We start from the raw sequence: 18,426 nt of genomic DNA, 5'->3' as shown, positions 1-18,426 counted from the left end.
TTTGAGTAGATCTAGCAATGTCCGTCCGTCTGTCTGTCTGTCTGTCGGTCTGTCTGGCTGGCTGGTGCGCACGATAACTCTCGAACGGATCAATCGATTCGGTTCAAACTTTGGGTATCGAAATATTTTGTCCATATTCGATTTAAGTTCGAAGATAGGCCATATAGGTCCACTCCTTCAGGCACCTCCCCCACAAATGTTCAAAAATTGTCGCAAAACTTGTGCGCCCGATAACTCTTGCAGGGAATAACCGATTTGGTCCATACTTTGCACATCGTGTAATTTCTACCAAGCTTAGAGGAGGTTCCAATGTGGACTCAATCGGTCCACTCCTTCGGGTACCTCCCACACAAAATTTCGGAAAAGTTCAGTTTAGGACCTGGTCTCGAATCGCTTTGATTTTTGTTTACGCAAGTTGTATTCGCTGTCCTCTATACGACGCTGTAAGTTTCATTATGAGCAAGTCCATACTTCCTGAGAAAATAGCCTGAAAGTTACAAAAAACCCTATGGCACCGTGTGTAGTGGTTGGAGCGCATGATAACTCTCGAACGGACCTGCCGATTCGGTCCAAAATTTGGCTTTCGTAATATTTTGTCCAAACTTAGTTCAAGTTCAAAGATGGATTATATCGGTCCACTCCTTCCGGTACCTCCCCCACAAAAGTTCGAAAATGTAAAGAAAATTTGTGCGTACGATAACTCTTGAAGGGAGTAACCGATTTGGTGCATACTTTGCACATTATGAAATTTCTACCAGACTTAGATGAGGTTCCAATATGGACTCAATCGGTAAACTCCTTCGAGTACCTCCCACACAAAATTTCGGAAAAGTTCAGTTTAGGACCTGCTCTCGAATCGCCATGGTTTTTGTTGTAACATCTTGTATTCACTGTCCTCTATACGAAGGTACAAGTTTCCTCAGGGGCAAGTCCATACTTCCTGAAAAAATAGCCTGAAAGTTGAAAAACAAACCCTATGACACCATGTGTATGGGTGAAAGCGCAGGATTTTCTCGAACGGGAATGTCATTTCGACCAAAATTTGGCCTTCGTAATATTGTTTCCAAACTTAGTTTAAGTTCGTAGATAAGTCATATCGGTCCACTCCTTCAGGTACCTACCCCACAAAAGTTCAAAAATATTCGGAAAAATTGCGCGCACGATAACTCTTGATGGGAGTGACCGATTTGGTCCATACTTTACACATTCTCATAATGTCTACCAGATATAGATCAGGTTCGAATATGGACTATAGTTGTCCACTCCATCCCGTACCTCCAACACAATATTTTTGATAAGTTCACTTTAAGTCCTGCTATTGAATCACTTTGATTTCGGTTGAAGCAACTTACATTCGCTGCCTCAATCACGATGGTAAAAGTTGTTTCAGGGGCAAGTCCATACTTCTTGAGAAAACATCCCGTAGGGTGTAAAAACTCCCTATGGCACCCCCATGGTCTATGTCGGTTCATTCCTTTAAGTACATTTTCCTCAACATTTTTGAACTTTAATCCTAATCAACATTTTTGTCGGTTCATACGACTAAAATTTTGAAACCCCCTAAATACATAAGTTTTTTTTTGAAAAAGTGTTTCAATTTGCACATGCTGAGGGTATATCTCTGTCGGCTCAGCTGACTGATACTTTCTTACTTGTTCAATGTAATCTTCTTAGGTCATAAAAAGCTCGATTAATTAAATTCATTAAATCTCACAAATAATGGCCTTCGCCCCTAAAAAGGCAAAAACTTAAAAATAAAAAAAAAATAAAATAATTAATATTGATGATCTTTTTGCTGTTTTGTTTGGATTTCAGTTCAGAAATTGAAAAAATTTATTTAGCTCACCCCGTTTGTTTTATTATTTATTCTTGGATCAAATTTAGTAATTCAAATTTCACCCTCTTCCTGTCAACCGATTAATCTGGAATTTTGTATACACTTTGGATTTTGGTGACAATACAATTATGTTTATTCATTATCATTATAAATTCAAGATGGCCGCCGCTACAAAATGGCGGATAACGTAGGTTTTATCAATCCCATCAATATGGGTATCAAATGAAAGGGCTCAACAAGCAGAATACAATATACTATAAAAAATTGAAATCCAAGATGGCGGCCGCTACAAAATGGCGGATAACGTAGGTTTTATGAATCCCATCAATATGGGTATCAAATGAAAGTGCTCAACCAGTAGAATACAATGTACTATATAAAATTAAAATCCAAGATGGTGGCCTCTACAAAATGGCGGATAACTTAGGTTTTATCAATCCCATCAACATGGGTATCAAATGAAAGGTCTCTACAAGTAGAATACAATTTACTATGCAAAATTGAAATCTAAGATGGCCGCCGCTACCAAATGGCTGATAAAAATTGTTTATCAATCCCACCAATATGGGTATCAAATAAAAGGGCTTGACAAGAAGAATACAGTGCACTATACAACCTCAATATTTAAGATGGGCGCGGCCACTAAATGACGTATAATTAAGATTTAAATTTAGAAATTGAATCTGTTTAAAAGTCCATTACTCGTGGGAACAAAATGGTAAAAATATATAAAAAATACAAACACAAATAAAACAGAAACTGCAACACAACGTAAACGAAGGCTTCAAAAAGCGAAAGAAAAGTATAAAGCAAAACGAGCTAAAGAAAGTGAAGGTGATGAAAATAGTCCATTACAGAAACGACGGGAACAATTAGCGTCAAAAACACCTGAGCAATATGAGGCCAGGTTAAAAAGAAACGTCAGCGATATACACAAATGACGGCGTCAAAAACGCCTGAAGAATATGAAGCAGGTTAACAAAGCAACGTGAGCGATACACACAGATGTGTTTTGCCTTTAATAGTATCATGGGCTTCTACAATACATAAAATTCAGGCCAACTCTGTGGATCACGCAGTCGTATACTTAGGTGCGAAACTGTTTGAAGAAGGTCAAGCCTACGTGGCTCTTAGTAGAGTAAGATCTTTGCAGGGACTACGTATAGAGCAGTTGGACTGCAACAAACTAACGGGCAAGAAACCTTGCAATAATGAAGCACTAAATGATTTAAACAGAATGCGAAATAAAAACTAAAAACTAGAAAATAAAAATAGGTAAAAAACTTTTTAAGTTAAACGGTTTTATGTTAAACATACATTGCAATGTTTAAGATAAATGTACTAAAAACCAAAAAATAATAAAATAGATACAGTCGTGGGAATTACAAACATATAGCATAGACTAGACTAAAATAAAACCGTGGGGCACGTCAATTGTCTACAAATTATCGACTTAATGTGCGATAGAAGAATCGTTTAATTCGTCGTTAGGCAGTTGGCCCTCAGACGGTGAGGAAATTACTTACTATCTTCTTGCTCATGGAAATTCCAATAGTTATACACTCCATGTAAATAAAAGAGATGTTTCAACTAGTTTATCGTTGGACATTCACACTGCTGGCTGGCGAGGGATCGTTTCACTGCTCGTAGTTTGTCTTTAATCGATAAAGTCCTACTCGCTCACCACTATGAAACCCTAAAACTCGCTTACAATCGAGCTTGCTAGCTTGTTTCCACATTCTAGCCCTACTTATCACACGTCCATCGTTGTCGGTTGAACGACTGCCTAATTATAGTGTAACATTACAAAACAAAAATTTTAATCAACGATTGTAGACAATTGACGTGCCCCACGGTTTTATTTTAGTCTAGTCTATGCTATATGTTTATAATTCCCACGACTGTATCTATTTTATTATTTTTTGGTTTTTAGTACATTTATCTTAAACATTGCAATGTATGTTTAACATAAAACCGTTTAACTTAAAAAGTTTTTTTACCTATTTTTATTTTATTTATTATTGCCTTTATAGGACGAAGGCCATTATTTATGAAAGAGTTTAATTAATTAATTGGATTAATCGAGCTAACATGGCCTAAGGAGTTTTTGTATTGAAAAATGAATTCTAGCGAAATACCACACACTCAACCATTACGCTACGATCGTTTCGCCTGGTGGTTAAGCCAGGCTCATCAGGCGTATTTTGAATGCTAATGGCTAGAAGAAAAAGGCTGATTTTGATAACTTCTATTTATACAAACATTTTTACAAATTTGTAATTATGAAGTATTTATTAGAGTTGGGCAATCTAGTTCACTGAGCGGTTCGATCTTTCTCGTTCCTTTTACCAAAAGGAACTAGTTCCTTAATATCGTTCCTTCGTTCCATATAGTCCTTCGCTCGTTTGACATTTAACTCAAATATTTTTGTTTAAATCGCTCATTTTCATCAATCTATTCTATTTTGCCGTTCTTTTAGTGTTATATATTTTTTTATTTTATAGAATTTATGCGCTTTATTAAAGAGTAGTAACCATTGCTTGTTAATTTTTATAATTGATAAAGGCGAGTTATTTGTCTCATTATTTGAGGAATAATATTAAAGATATGTGAGTAAATTAAAGATTTTTTCCAAAATCTTTAAGTTCTCTTATTTTAGAAGTTTTGCATTTTTACGGGACCACACACTTGTTTTTTATTCAAAATCTATTTTATTTCCCTACACATGTCGATATTTAAATGCAAGATCTATTTAATAACACACAAACACACGCGTTGTCAATAGCAAACAAAACAAAATAGACACGGAATAGGAAAGAACGTTTGAATCCGATGAACAAAAACAACGAAATGAGCGAATGGAAAGAGATGAACAAAAGGAACGAGATGAACGAAATGAACTATATAAACGAACGAGTCGGATATCGTTCCGGTCGTTCCTGTCTCGGAATAGTTCCAATGAACTAGTTCGTTCCGGTACTACACAACTCTAGTATTTATTGGAGTCTTTTTCTTTATCAAGTCACCCTAGTGTCTTGTCTAGGAATCATTTTCTCAATACATACACATATACAATCGAAGGGGGGTTTCCTTCACGAATTGTAATGCTTTTAGTTTTTGAAGTTTTGGATATCATGTCGACTAGTTTGTTGATATGATACATTGGCAGTGGCTTAGAACGCTGAGATCTCAAAAACATTGTCTGTTTGTTGGAGAGGGCCCAGGTTTAAACCTCAGCCGGGGCAGTCGGGCTCTGCTGTGAAGTTTTTTATTTATTATTGTCTTTTTAGCAGAGCCCGGCTGCCCCGGCTGAGGCAAAAGTTCATTCATTCCTGCTGCAGGAAATCATTTTTGAAAAAAGGTCAAAAAGTCATAACCCTAATGTCCACGTTTCGATATAGCCACCATATAACGGTACCGCTAGATTTCAGGATATTTCACGTTTTCAGGTATAATTAGGTACTTTTTTTAGGTATAATTAGTATAATATAGCGTTCTTAGAGGCCAAGAATTTCTAGTCGGATTTCTCCTATCTGCTCTAGTTTCCGAGATATCCACGCCTCGACGGAAAAGCATAAAGTTTTTTCAGTTATGAAATTAATATTTTAAAAACTTAGAAGTTTAAAAACACATTTCAAAAATCAGAATTTTAATTTTCGATTTAGAAGTATTTAATTTATTGAGGCAAATATGGAACATTTTTTTGTCACTTTGTTCCATGTGATTTACAATATTTCACATTTGTGTCATAAGTGCGGATATGGAACAAATCGACAAAAATTCTTTTTTTAAAAAAATCTCTATAACTTTTATATTCCAATACATATTCCTCTAAATTTTTGCAAATATGTTCTATATACTATTATTAATATTTCGAGTCAAAAATATAAATATTTGCTTTAGTCAGCTCCACACAGTTGTGACGCAAAACATTAAAATGCGATTATCTCAAAACGGGCAAATGGCGTATGGAACACTTAAGCGATATGTAAATATGATAATTTGGTATAATCGCCCGAGTTTGGGTAATTTGACGTAATTTTTCAGACCGAATTTTCCAGAAAGGACTGACCGAATTGTTCCAAACTGGGGATATGGAAATATTACTTCCATGCACATATCAGTAGTGAGATTCTGCAACTCATTTTTGAGTTACCGACAAAAATCGGTAAAATTAAAATGCTTATAATTTCGGTAATTAACGATGTTTGTCGGTTAGTTAGTGATGAATAAATAGTAGTCATAAAATTCTACCAATAGCAAGAGTGATGTCAACTTTTACTTGAATTTTCGTTCATAATTTTGCGTTTTCATTTTACCGATTTTTGTCGGTAACTCAAAAAATGAGTTAGAGAATCCAAATCCGAAATTGGCCCAGAATTAAAAAAACAAGTAAAAAAGTATCAGTCGGCCCGACGGAGATATACCCTCAGCCTATGTGAATTGGACCTTTCATCTACGGACAGATCGAATGTATTTAGGGTATTTTCAGAATTTTGTGGCACTTTTTGGACATTTGAACTTGCCGACAAAAATATAGATTAGTATTAAAGTTCAAAAGTTTTGCGGAGGAGGGAATGGTCCGACATAGTGTATTACGGAAGTGGATCTTATTTTGAGAGTCATATCTTTTCGATTGATATGGCGCCCACTAGTCATTTCAGTGGGATATTTCACGTTTTCACCTGTTGGACCAGTATGCCAGGAAGCATGGACTTGTCCACGGAAAACATAATATGGCTGTACATCATCGGTATACATTTCCAAAGGATCTCCGAACAGAACCTAAACTGCAGTTGGACACAAATGTTGAACTTTTGTGGGGGAGGTATCCTAAGAAGAGGACGGATATGGGCCATTTTAGAAGTTAAACTAAGTTTGGACAAAATAACGAAGGCCAAATTTTGGACCAAATCGGTCTATCAGTTGGAGAGTTATTGTGCTCTCCAACTACTACATATGGTGCAATAGGGTTTTTTTACAACTTTCGGGCTGTTTTCCCAAGAAGTATGGACTTGCCACTAAAAAAACTTTTACCGTTGTAAATGAGACAGCGATTGCAAGTTGCTTCAACAGAAATCAAAATTAGTCAAGAGCAGGTCTTAAAGTGAACTTATCCGAAATTTTGTGTGGGAGGTACCCGAAGGAATGGGCAAATATAGTCCATAATCAAACCTGATCTATATCTGGTAGCTATATTAGGATGCGTAAAGTATCGACCAAATCGGTCGGTCCCTTCAAGAGTTATCGTGCGAACAATTTCTCCGAACATTTTTGAACTTTTATGGGGGAGGTACCGCAACTTAAACTAAGTTTGAACAAAATATTATGAAGGCCAAATTTTGGATCGAATCGGCAGATCCGTTCGAGAGTTATCTTACGCTCCAACCACTACACACGGTTTCATAGGGGTTTTTTGAGCCTTTCAGGCTATTTTCTCAGGAAGTAGGCTTTTGCCCCTGATGAAACTTGTACCGCCGTATGGGGGCCGTGAATACAAGATGCTACAACAAAAATCAAAACGATTCGAGAGCAGGGGCCTAATTCTCGCATCCGTTATCGAACGAGTTTTTGTTCGAAGACAAATTACGAACGATCGAAATTTTTGGATTCCCTTATACGATCGAAATTATTTAAAAAAGTTATCGATACATACGGTTATCGAACGGCGAAACATATGATAAACACAAAATATTACAAACAAGTTGTTGTGCGCGTTGAAACGAAATGAAAGCATGAGAATTGTATAAAATAATAGAAAATTGTGAAAAATTAAAAGTAATAGTGACCCGAAATAAATTCCACTATGTAAAAATATAAAAATCACATTCTGGCATTGGAAAATATATTTTTAATTTTTAAGAAAAAGTCACCTTTTGTCTATTTTTTTACTCATTTTATTGGAAAAAGTCATAAGTATGTGATTTTGATTAGTTTTATTGCAAAAATGTTCCATTAAAGTTCGTTTTTTGCCACAAAAATAGTAATTTCGACAGCAAATGTGTGGCGGGCAAAAACTCGCAAGATTCCACTCGAAAGTGTATTCGACAACGGATGCCGTAATCCAAATACTGAAAATATCGATCGAAATAACTCGATCACGTATGCGAGAATTAGGCCCCAGGTCCTAAACTGAACTTTTCCGAAATTTTGTGTGGGAGGTACCCGAAAGAGTTTATCGATTGAGTCTATATTGGAACCTCGTCTAAGTTTTGTAGAAATTTTACGATGTGCAAGCTTCAGACCAAATCGGTTACTCCCTTCAAGAATTATAGTGCGCACAAATTTTCCGAACATTTTCGAACTTTTGTGGGGTAAGTACCTGAAGGAGTGGACCGATATAACCCATCTTCTAAAGTTATCGTGCGCACAGGCCAGACAGACGGACGGACATTGCTAAATCGACTCCAAATTGTCTGAGACACATTTCGTCCCAACATACTTGGGGTCTAAAACCAAAGTGTATATGTTAGCATAAATGCTGAGGGTATGAAAAACCTTAAACTTTACATATTCCAAATTTTGTGTGGGAGATACCCTAAGGAGTGGTACGATGTACGTTCCATATTTGGACGTAATCCAAGTATGTACGCGAGTGTTATGTTAGGCACAACCAAGTTTAGTTAGTTCCGGCAGATTTTTTGGAGCTCCAGGGCCATTATCTCAAAAAGTATGGACTTGTCCCCGAAAAAGAATACACCGTCAAGTAAAATAATACAAAGTCAAAATTTCGACTTTTAACAAAAAATGTGCCGTTTATTGACCATTAATCGGTCAAAAAAATTATGTAAAATTCTCTTATTTGAAGACAAAATTTTGATGTATTCAATAAACTCACAAAAATATATGAAGACTGAACACCAAATTTTTGTAATTTTGGGTGGATAATGTGGCTAAAACCTTAAAAACCCGTACCGTTCCAAGGGGGTTATATCAAAACGTGAATCAATACCATCAATTTTCTTTAAAAATATTTCGCAAGACCTGGCGAAGACTAAATACCAAAAATATCATCTACATTGGTTGTTTAATGTGGCTAAAACCTTGAAAATACCTAAAATCGGGCGATACCGTTCTATTGGAGCTATATCAAAACGTGGACCTATGTACATAATTTTTATCAGAAAAGTTTTATGGTCCATTGGGAACCCTCAATGAAAAATTTCGGCGTATTTGGGCGTGAAACATATGTAAAATCTTCGAAATTCCGAAAATCGGGAGGTACCGTTATATGGGCTCAAAACGACCTATGTCCATAACTTTTATCGGAAAAGTTTTTTGTAAAGTGAAAACCCCGCATCTCAAAATTCAACCAATTTGGTTGAGAAGTTTAGCTAAAATATTCAAAATACCGAACCTTAAGAATTCCCAATTTTTTGCTCTCGACATTGTCAGTGAACTATAAGTATTTATGCCAAAATTCATCTGACAACGCCAACTCCTTTTATATTTGGCCACCGTTTATTTGAACTCGTGACATAGTGCAGCGTTTTTTTTTTTTTTTTGAGGTTATGCGCCATTATCTCGGAACTATGGACTTTGCTCTCGAAAAAATTACAATGACTTAACGGGGGCCGCACGAACATCCTGTTACAAAAAATTTCATAACGATTCGCTGCACTTATTTCAAATTTTGTGTGGGAGGTACCTGAAGGAGTGGACCGATATAATCCATATTCGAACCTGATGTATGTCATATGCAAAGTTTGGTTCAATTCGGTTACTCCCTTCGAGAGTTATCGTGCACACAAGTTTTGCGACAATTTTTGAACATTTGTGGGGGGGTACCTGAAAGAGTGGATCTATATGGCCCATCTTCGAACTTAAATCAAATCTGGACAAAATATTCCGATACCCAACATTTTAACCGAATCGACTGATCCGTTCGAGAGTAATCGTGCGCACCAGCCAGCCAGACATACCGACAGACAGACGGACGGACATTGCTAGATCTACCCAAAATTGTCTGAAACGGATATCGTACAAACATACTTGGGGTCTAAACCATTATTTCGATGAGGCACATTTTTGGTCGTATCAAAGTGTATATCGGCCTTTTTGTAGAAAATTTACTTATGTTGAAACTGAGGTATGGGGTATTGTAACTCGCGAATTGTTGTAATATACCATAACTTTTGAACGCATTTAGGTAAAATAAACTGTTTTAGCACGATTCACCGATGGATTTCTTAAAATTATAATTTGAGCGGAAGCAGTGGTCATATTAATGTAAAAAAAGAGGAAAAAATCGTTGAAGGAAACGAGTTTTTTTAAGTCAATTTTTAATTAGTGGCTTTTCAACACAATGTAGAGCTTAATGCTCAAAGGAGAAGTTAAAGAGTACACTTCAGAGTTGAAGTTTCTAATGTATGATTTTTTAATATAACCACCGCATCAATCTCAAACGGATGCTGACATTTTGAAGACTGAAAAATTGGGTTTTTTGAATTTTTGCTCTAATCGGAACGCGCAACTGTACTCGTTTAAAAGCTGATTATGAGATTGCAGTACTCGCGATTACGCATATTTTGATGTATAACTCGGGCGTGTAGCCTTCAAAGGTTCACAACAATCTCAGCTTAAAGTCGAAATTTTTGTGCGTAATTTTTTTTAAAAAAACAGTTTTTTGGATTCAAAACTTACAAATGCCTTTCGATTTCAGTGGAAACCCGCGTGAATTTAGTTTTTTTACGTTCTGAATCTAACAAGCCTTTGCGCGTCTAAATCCATCCACTAGATCGGCGGATATGATACCTCTCAAATTTCGAAAATATGCAAAAAATATTTTTGAAAATATCGCGTATTTAGACGCGTTTTAGATGTGTTATTCCTACTTAGATAAATAGAGCGAAACGCATATTTAAAATGTGCGAAAACAGATATTGAAAAACGTTCGCGAATTCGGAGATATAATAGATTTTTTCTAAAAACTGAGTGCGATGCTACATCCACGGTTCTTGATGGATCGCATTGAAATGACATAGGATGATGTATTTTTTAATGGTGTCCATTGAAATCGGATGCGCATAAAATGCAAATGTACTTCGTGGAAATTATGGGCATTTTACTGTTTTTTGCACCCTAACATGCAACTGATGCTACATCGTGGTCGTCAAATGGAATTTCACAAAGTGTATATCAAATAAGAGGGAGTGATTCGCTGTTTTGGAAAATCGGATGCGCATCTTGTGATTTCCACTATTACGCGGTTTCTATGCGTTTCAAATGTTGTAATATTCAATATAACATTATTTTAAGGTTATGCCACAATTGGAATTCCTTGTGATTTAATATAATGTTCTAAAAATATTCGCCAATAGGAAAACTATAAGTGAAAAAGTTGTTGCAACGGAATATGTTCATTATTGCGTGAAATTTGGACGAAAATGACGAAGAACTCAATCATTTTTTCTTCAACATTTCCTATAAAACCATAAAAAAATAAAATTAGAATAACATAATTTTTATTTTTTTTCGTCACATTTTCATTGTATTTTTACAAATAACACGAATACTATAGCTCCAAACTTCACGACTTAGGTTTCATTTTATTCCTCACAATGTCCGGATGCTGCTATAATTTTTTTATATATTTTTTTTGTAAGTATAAGCGCTATTGTTTCAATAATATGTTTGTAAATACGTGAAATTATTTAACAAATTTAATTTTTCGCGAATCCGATGAAACTTTTTGAATTTTTTTTTGCATATTCTCAAAGGGTGCGAATTCAGTTAACGACAATTGGATATAACAGCTTACTATATTAAGCCGCGATTTTTTAGAATTTTTTTCTAATTAGCATAATTAAAACGGTCATATCTTTTGCGCGCAACAATCAAAGTTGGTAACGAAAACAGATTTGGAATGACGATTTTTTTCTTAATCTATGTACCAAAAATCATAGATGTAGTATCAAAATTTTTTTTTGATTTTTTTGAAATGGAAAAGACGATTTTAGACATTTTTGCTGATATACCCTCTTTAACCTAAAGGCTGAGGGTATAAAAAACATAGAGATGTTATAAGTATTGAGTTTACTTATTTTCTTTGTGTCCGAGACTGATGGTATATCTCCGTCGGCACAGCTGACCGTTTCAATACTATGTAGCGAAAAAGCCCCGATGGATCATTATAAAATAAGGAAAATAATACCTTACGTCTCCAGTAATGACGGCGGTATGTTACCATGTATATCAACCTATGTATGTATGACCGGGCGGCTAAAATATGTCGCAATTATATAAAAGAAATTCCTTGAAAAATAGTGCCCAGGTGTAGTGGAGTAGGGTTGGTTTGTCCTGTCCGACTATAACCCTATCTTACTTGTTTCTTTTTGACAATGGACATTTGTGAGCAAATCGCTTTCTTAAAATATATATTGCCAGGACATGAAACATCGTTTTTCGAAATTTAATTTTGATGCTTTCTAAAACATTTTGAAACAAAATTCGTTGGCATTTTTACTAAACTTCTATTTTTTATTATTCGAACCAATTTTGTTTTTCTTTAAGCAAATAAAAATAGTATTCAATAAAATGATTTTGTGGTAATTCGAACTAATTTGAATTCGAATCATCATAGAGAAACATGTCAAAATTATCTTCATTGGAAGTCTTTGTTATAACCCTGAACGTATAATTATTGTTCATAACTTTGTTTACATATTGAGTATACGCCATAACATTTGAATACTTACAATTATATATTTGTTGTATTTTATTTTGGAAATGTTTTCTAAAAACAGAGCGTTGTTGTAATATTCGTTGTTATTAATTTAAGATGCCGCAGAAGAAAAGTAGATGATGATAATCCTGGAGTAGGAGAAGGAATTTTTTTTAGATTTGCATTTGGCTTTTTTGTTTTGTTTTGAAACTTTATGTATGTAGTTGATTTACTTTAAGTTGTTAGATGTATTTTTATGTTAATGTGTTAATTTTTTAAATTATTTTCTTTTAATATTCAGCAAATGAAAGACATTATTTTTGTTAAATATGTATGTTTTAATATTATTTTGTTTGTGGAAAGAGAGGGAGAATTTTTCGTTTATATTATTTTTGTTTTATTTTAATTAAAACATGTTGCATGCAACAATGTACGATAATGAGTTTGATTTCTTTTTTGTTGGTTGGTTTGGTTTTTATTTTTCTTCTTTTTGTAGGTATATGATTATTGTTGTTGTTGGTGGCTTTGTGTTGGAGTTGAAGAGTTGGGATAAAGGCCAAAGCTTTTGGTTTTTTATTTTTGTTTTTTTTTATTCCAAATGAAAGTTGTAGAATTTTGCAGAGAGCGAGAGACCAAGAGAAAAATAATATTTAACTTTGTGTTTTTTTTTGTTATCAAAAGTTGTTATATTTCCCCACTATGTCTCCTTTCTCTGTCTTTTTATTCTTATTCGTGTTTGCCTGCTTCTGTTATTGATTGAGTTTGAGGGTGGTTTGAAGTTTGCCTTTCTGTCAGTTGTTGTCTGTTTAATAATTTATTGAATAAAATCTCTCCAATTTTTTTGTTGGTTTGTTTGTAGAGTTGAGTGTGTGTGGTTTTGAGTGATAGAAACAAATTACAGCTGCTAGAGATTTTTCTTTGGATTTTCTTTCTTTTGATAATGGGAGTTTAAAGATGTTTAATTTTTTAATTTATATTAAGTGTTTTTTATTTAATTTTTATTATTTTTATTTAGTTTAGAGGCACATAATATTTTATTTTTATTTTTTTTCTTTCTTTAAATAATTACATGATTTTCATTTACATTTTTTATTTATTTTTTAAATAATATTTACACTTTTTACAAGATTTTTCATTTGTCTTGTAGTTGTTGTTTTTTTATTTGGCCACTATTTATTTTTGTTTATTTCTTTTTTATAAATCCAACTTTGTTTGGTGAGTTATTTTTTATTTTATTTTAATTTTTTTTCTTTAGCCCAATTTTATCCTGGCCTAATCCTACGCGCACATTTTTGTGTTATGGCTTATTGTCAGTGTTCGAAATGCCTGTCAATGGCCAGGAGAGTTGATTGTTATTAAGTTTTGCAATGAATAACGAAAGTTAGAGAGACTAAGTCAGAGAGATAGAGAGAGCCTGATAAGAAAATGTTGCCACTGTGCGTGTGGGTAAATCTGCACTTGTTTGCCGCGGCTGTTCTGGCTATGTAAAGATGATGTCTGTTAGGTTGGTCGGTAGTGGTGAGTTTAGTTTCTGTATTGTTGTTGTTTTTATTACTGTTGACAGCCAGTTGAACTTTAATCTGTGACTTTTTTAGAGATTATTTTTGGACCAGGACTCCTCTTCTTTTATTTGGTTTTGCTGGAAATTGCCAAACTTCTCAGCAAACATATGATAACCGCTTAGGGAGAGGAATGAATGTTAAACATATGTGGTGAATTATTAATCTCTCTCACAATTTCTCTCTCGTTGTGTCATCCATATACAAAGAGATTTCAGCAAGAACGTTGAGCTTTACAAATACGTTTTTTACGTTTTCCTCTAATTAATTGCCCTTTTACTGATATTGTTGTTGTTGCTGTATTACATATAGATTCCTCGTAATGCTTATTCTTGCTCTTTATGTTCATGGTTATACACACATTTAAACAAATTTTTACAAATGGCACGAAAAAATATTATTTTTCAAATCTCCACTAATTTTTTTTATTGGTCGTAGGATTTTTTATTTTTTTATAAATTTCATTAACGATTAATGATGATTTCGTGATGTATTTTTTTTTAATTTTTTGTCTTCTAACTATATTTCATATGGTAAACTTTGTAGTTTCACTATTGGACTAAGGGGGCGTCGTAGGGAGGGAGCATACATTAATTTTATTGCAGGGAAAAATCTGTGTATTTCGTATATTCGCACAAGAACAACATTTGTTGGCCTCCTCACGTTTGGCCTGAGACCATTATTGTATACAGATTTTTTCACTGAACGCATTCATTTCACTCATTGCCTTGTGAATTTCTATTCTTTTTTTTCTTCTTCTGACAGGTATCACAGGATTTTTTTCTTGACTTTTCTCATTTTTCCAAAAATTTAATTTCTTTTCACGAATAAACAAGAAATGAAATTAATTTCCTTTTTATTTGTTTAATTATTCTTTTTTAATATTGCAATATTCCTGTATTTCTTTATTTTTTTTTTTTGTGCTTCAAAATTTTTTCTCTATAGATTTTTTTTTGTTGTTGTTCTATATTTTTTCCTTGTGTCTGGTTCTTAGATTTTATTTGTGTGTTACGCGCTCTACGACGACGACGACGGCGACACCACTACACGACAACGACTACTGAACCTTATAGTGGAGCTGTTAACTTTAAGTATCCCAGAGCTCCCCTTTTGTGTTGGATGAAAGCCACCATCCATCCGTACGCATAATTCACCACCAATCACATATGCTGTCACAGTCGATGACTGTGGAATTCTTCTCATTTTCACCACTACGAATATCCCCACATTATCCCCACACACACACACATTAATGTATGTTGCTTGATTTTTTCATACTTGATTTAGCTTTCGTTTTCGTTTAGCTTTATTTCCATCATCATCGTCGTCATCATCATCCTCTCATGTCCACTCATCATCAGCAGTCACAAGAACACCAACAACATCGGACAGATAACCATGTTTTCCTTCTCACATTACAATTGAAATATTGACATTTATGAACTATTACCATATTTTTCGTTTTGGCCTAGTCGCACTTTTGATTTCATTTAATTTGGTTCGTTCTCTCTACAACAAAAGTTCACTCTCAATAGCCATTGTTATTGTAGTGCATTTTTGATCGCCTTAATAACAACAAACAAAATATATATGCCATTTATAGCCCATAGGGATTTTTGACATTTTCAATAATTTTCAGAATTGAACCAAAGTTAAAAACTCTTAAAATACACACAGTGGAATCTTATAATAAGTGAATCACATGATATATTTTAGGCAATAATCAAGGACCAACCACACGTGAATTTTTTAAAATTATTTTTTCAAGAATAAAACAAACGTGAATTTTTTAAGAATTATTTTTTCAAGGAACAAACAAACGTGGATTTTTTAAAAATTATTTTTTCAAGGAACAAACAAACGGGGATTTGTTAAAAATTATTTTTTCAAGGAACAAACAAACATTGATTTTAAAAAATTATTTTTTCAATGTCCAAACAAACGTGGATTTTTTAAAAATTATTTTTTCAATGTCCAAACAAACGTGGATTTTTTAAAAATTATTTTTTCAAGGAACAAACAAACGTGGATTTTATACAAATTATTTTTTCAAGAAACAAACATACGTGGATTTTTTAAAAATTATTTTTTCAAGGAACAAACAAACGTGGATTTTTTAAAAATTATTTTTTCAAGGAACAAACAAACGTGGATTTTTTAAAAATTATTTTTTCAAGGAACAAACAAACGTGGATTTTTTAAAAATTATTTTTTCAAGGAACAAACAAACGTGGATTTTTTAAAAATTATTTTTTCAAGGAACAAACAAACGTGGATTTTTTAAAAATTATTTTTTCAAGGAACAAACAAACGTGGATTTTTTAAAAATTATTTTTTCAAGGAACAAAAAAAACGTGGATTTTTTAAAAATTATTTTTTCAAGGAACAAACAAACGTGGATTTTTTACAAATTATTTTTTCAAGGAACAAACAAACGTGGATTTTTTACAAATTATTTTTTCAAGGAACAAACAAACGTGGATTTTTTACAAATTATTTTTTCAAGGAACAAACAAACGTGGATTTTTTAAAAATTATTTTTTCAAGGAACAAACTAACGTGGATTTTTTAAAAATTATTTTTTCAAGGAACAAACAAACGTGGATTTTTTAAAAATTATTTTTTCAAGGAACAAACTAACGTGGATTTTTTAAAAATTATTTTTTCAAGGAACAAACAAACGTGGATTTTTTAAAAATTATTTTTTCAAGGAACACACAAACGTGGATTTTTTAAAAATTATTTTTTCAAGGAACACACAAACGTGGATTTTTTAAAAATTTTTTTCTTTTCCAAACAAACGTGGATTTTTTAAAAATTATTTTTTCAAGGAACAAACAAACGTGGATTTTTTAAAAATTATTTTTTCAAGGAACAAACAAACGTGGATTTTTTAAAAATTATTTTTTCAAGGAACAAACAGACGTGGGTTTTTTAAAAATCATTTTTTCAAGGAACAAACAAACGTGGATTTTTTAAAAATTATTTTTTCAAGGAACAAACAAACGTGGATTTTTTACAAATTATTTTTTTAAGGAACGAACAAACCTTGATTTTTTAAAAATTATTTTTTCAAGGAACAAACAAACGTGGATTTTTTACAAATTATTTTTTCAAGGAACAAACAAACGTGGATTTTTTACAAATTATTTTCAAGGAACAAACAAACGCGGATTTTTTACAAATTATTTTCAAGGAACAAACAAACGCGGATTTTTTAGAAATTATTTTTCAAGGAACAAACAAACGCGGATTTTTTAAAAATTATTTTTTCAAGGAACAAACAAACTTGGATTTTTTAAAAATTATTTTTTAAGGAACAAACAAACGTGGATTTTTTAAAAATTATTTTTTCAAGGAAAAACCAAACGTGTATTTTTTAAAAATTATTTTTTCAAGGAACAAACAAACATGGATTTTTTAAAAACTATTTTTTCGAGGAACAAACAAACGTGGATTTTTTAAAAATTATTTTTTCAAGGAACAAACAAACGTTGATTTTTTAAAAATTATTTTTTCAAGGAACAAACAAACGTGGATTTTTTACAAATTATTTTTTCAAGGAACAAACAAACGTGGATTTTTTACAAATTATTTTTTCAAGGGACAAATTGTTGAAACTATTTAATTTATTGTTCTTTTGCTGCCGACGGTAAAATGAAGAGACACACTTCATCTCGTTGTGGTTGCTTTATTGAGAGTGATCATGAATGACAATATTTACAGCTTACTTGCTAAGGTTGAGAACTTATTCTAGGGCTATTTACATTGTGTGTGCACATTCCGTGTGTGCAATCGTTTTGTTGTTGCATATCTTGTGTTGTGTGTTGCGAAGGGGGAACATACAAATTCAATAACTCCAACACAAATAAACGTGGATTTTTTAAAAATTATTTTTTCAAGGGACAAACAAACGTGGATTTTTTAAAAATTATTTTTTCAAGTAACAAACAAACGTGGATTTTTTAAAAATTATTTTTTTAAGGAACAAACAAACGTGGATTTTTTAAAAATTATTTTTTCAAGGAACAAACAAACGTGGATTTTTTAAAAATTATTTTTTCAAGGAACAAACAAACGTGGATTTTTTAAAAATTATTTTTTCAAGGAACAAACAAACGTGGATTTTTTAAAAATTATTTTTTCAAGGAACAAACAAACGTGGATTTTTTAAAAATTGTTTTTTCAAGGAACACACAAACGTGAATTTTTTAAAAAATTATTTTTTCAAGGAACACACAAACGTGGATTTTTTAAAAAATTATTTTTTCAAGGAACACACAAACGTGGATTTTTTAAAAAATTATTTTTTCAAGGAACACACAAACGTGGATTTTTTAAAAAAATATTTTTTCAAGGAACACACA

General features: G+C 32.9%; 1 long non-coding RNA gene across 1 annotated transcript in view; it reads right to left on the bottom strand.

Annotated features, from left to right (window-relative positions):
- Positions 1–15,121, bottom strand: part of LOC141397613 (uncharacterized) — a 74,345-nt gene extending 59,224 nt beyond the window's left edge. The window contains exon 1 of the long non-coding RNA XR_012411448.1: positions 12,535–15,121. This is a non-coding gene — a long non-coding RNA (uncharacterized lncRNA). The remainder of the gene's footprint in view (positions 1–12,534) is intronic.
- Positions 15,122–18,426: the final 3,305 nt, after the last annotated feature.

This window comes from Musca autumnalis, unplaced genomic scaffold, assembly GCF_047663935.1.
Source record: "Musca autumnalis isolate F117 unplaced genomic scaffold, ASM4766393v1 scaffold_1, whole genome shotgun sequence".
Lineage (NCBI taxonomy): Eukaryota > Metazoa > Arthropoda > Insecta > Diptera > Muscidae > Musca > Musca autumnalis.
This window is presented reverse-complemented; position numbering and strand designations above follow the sequence as displayed.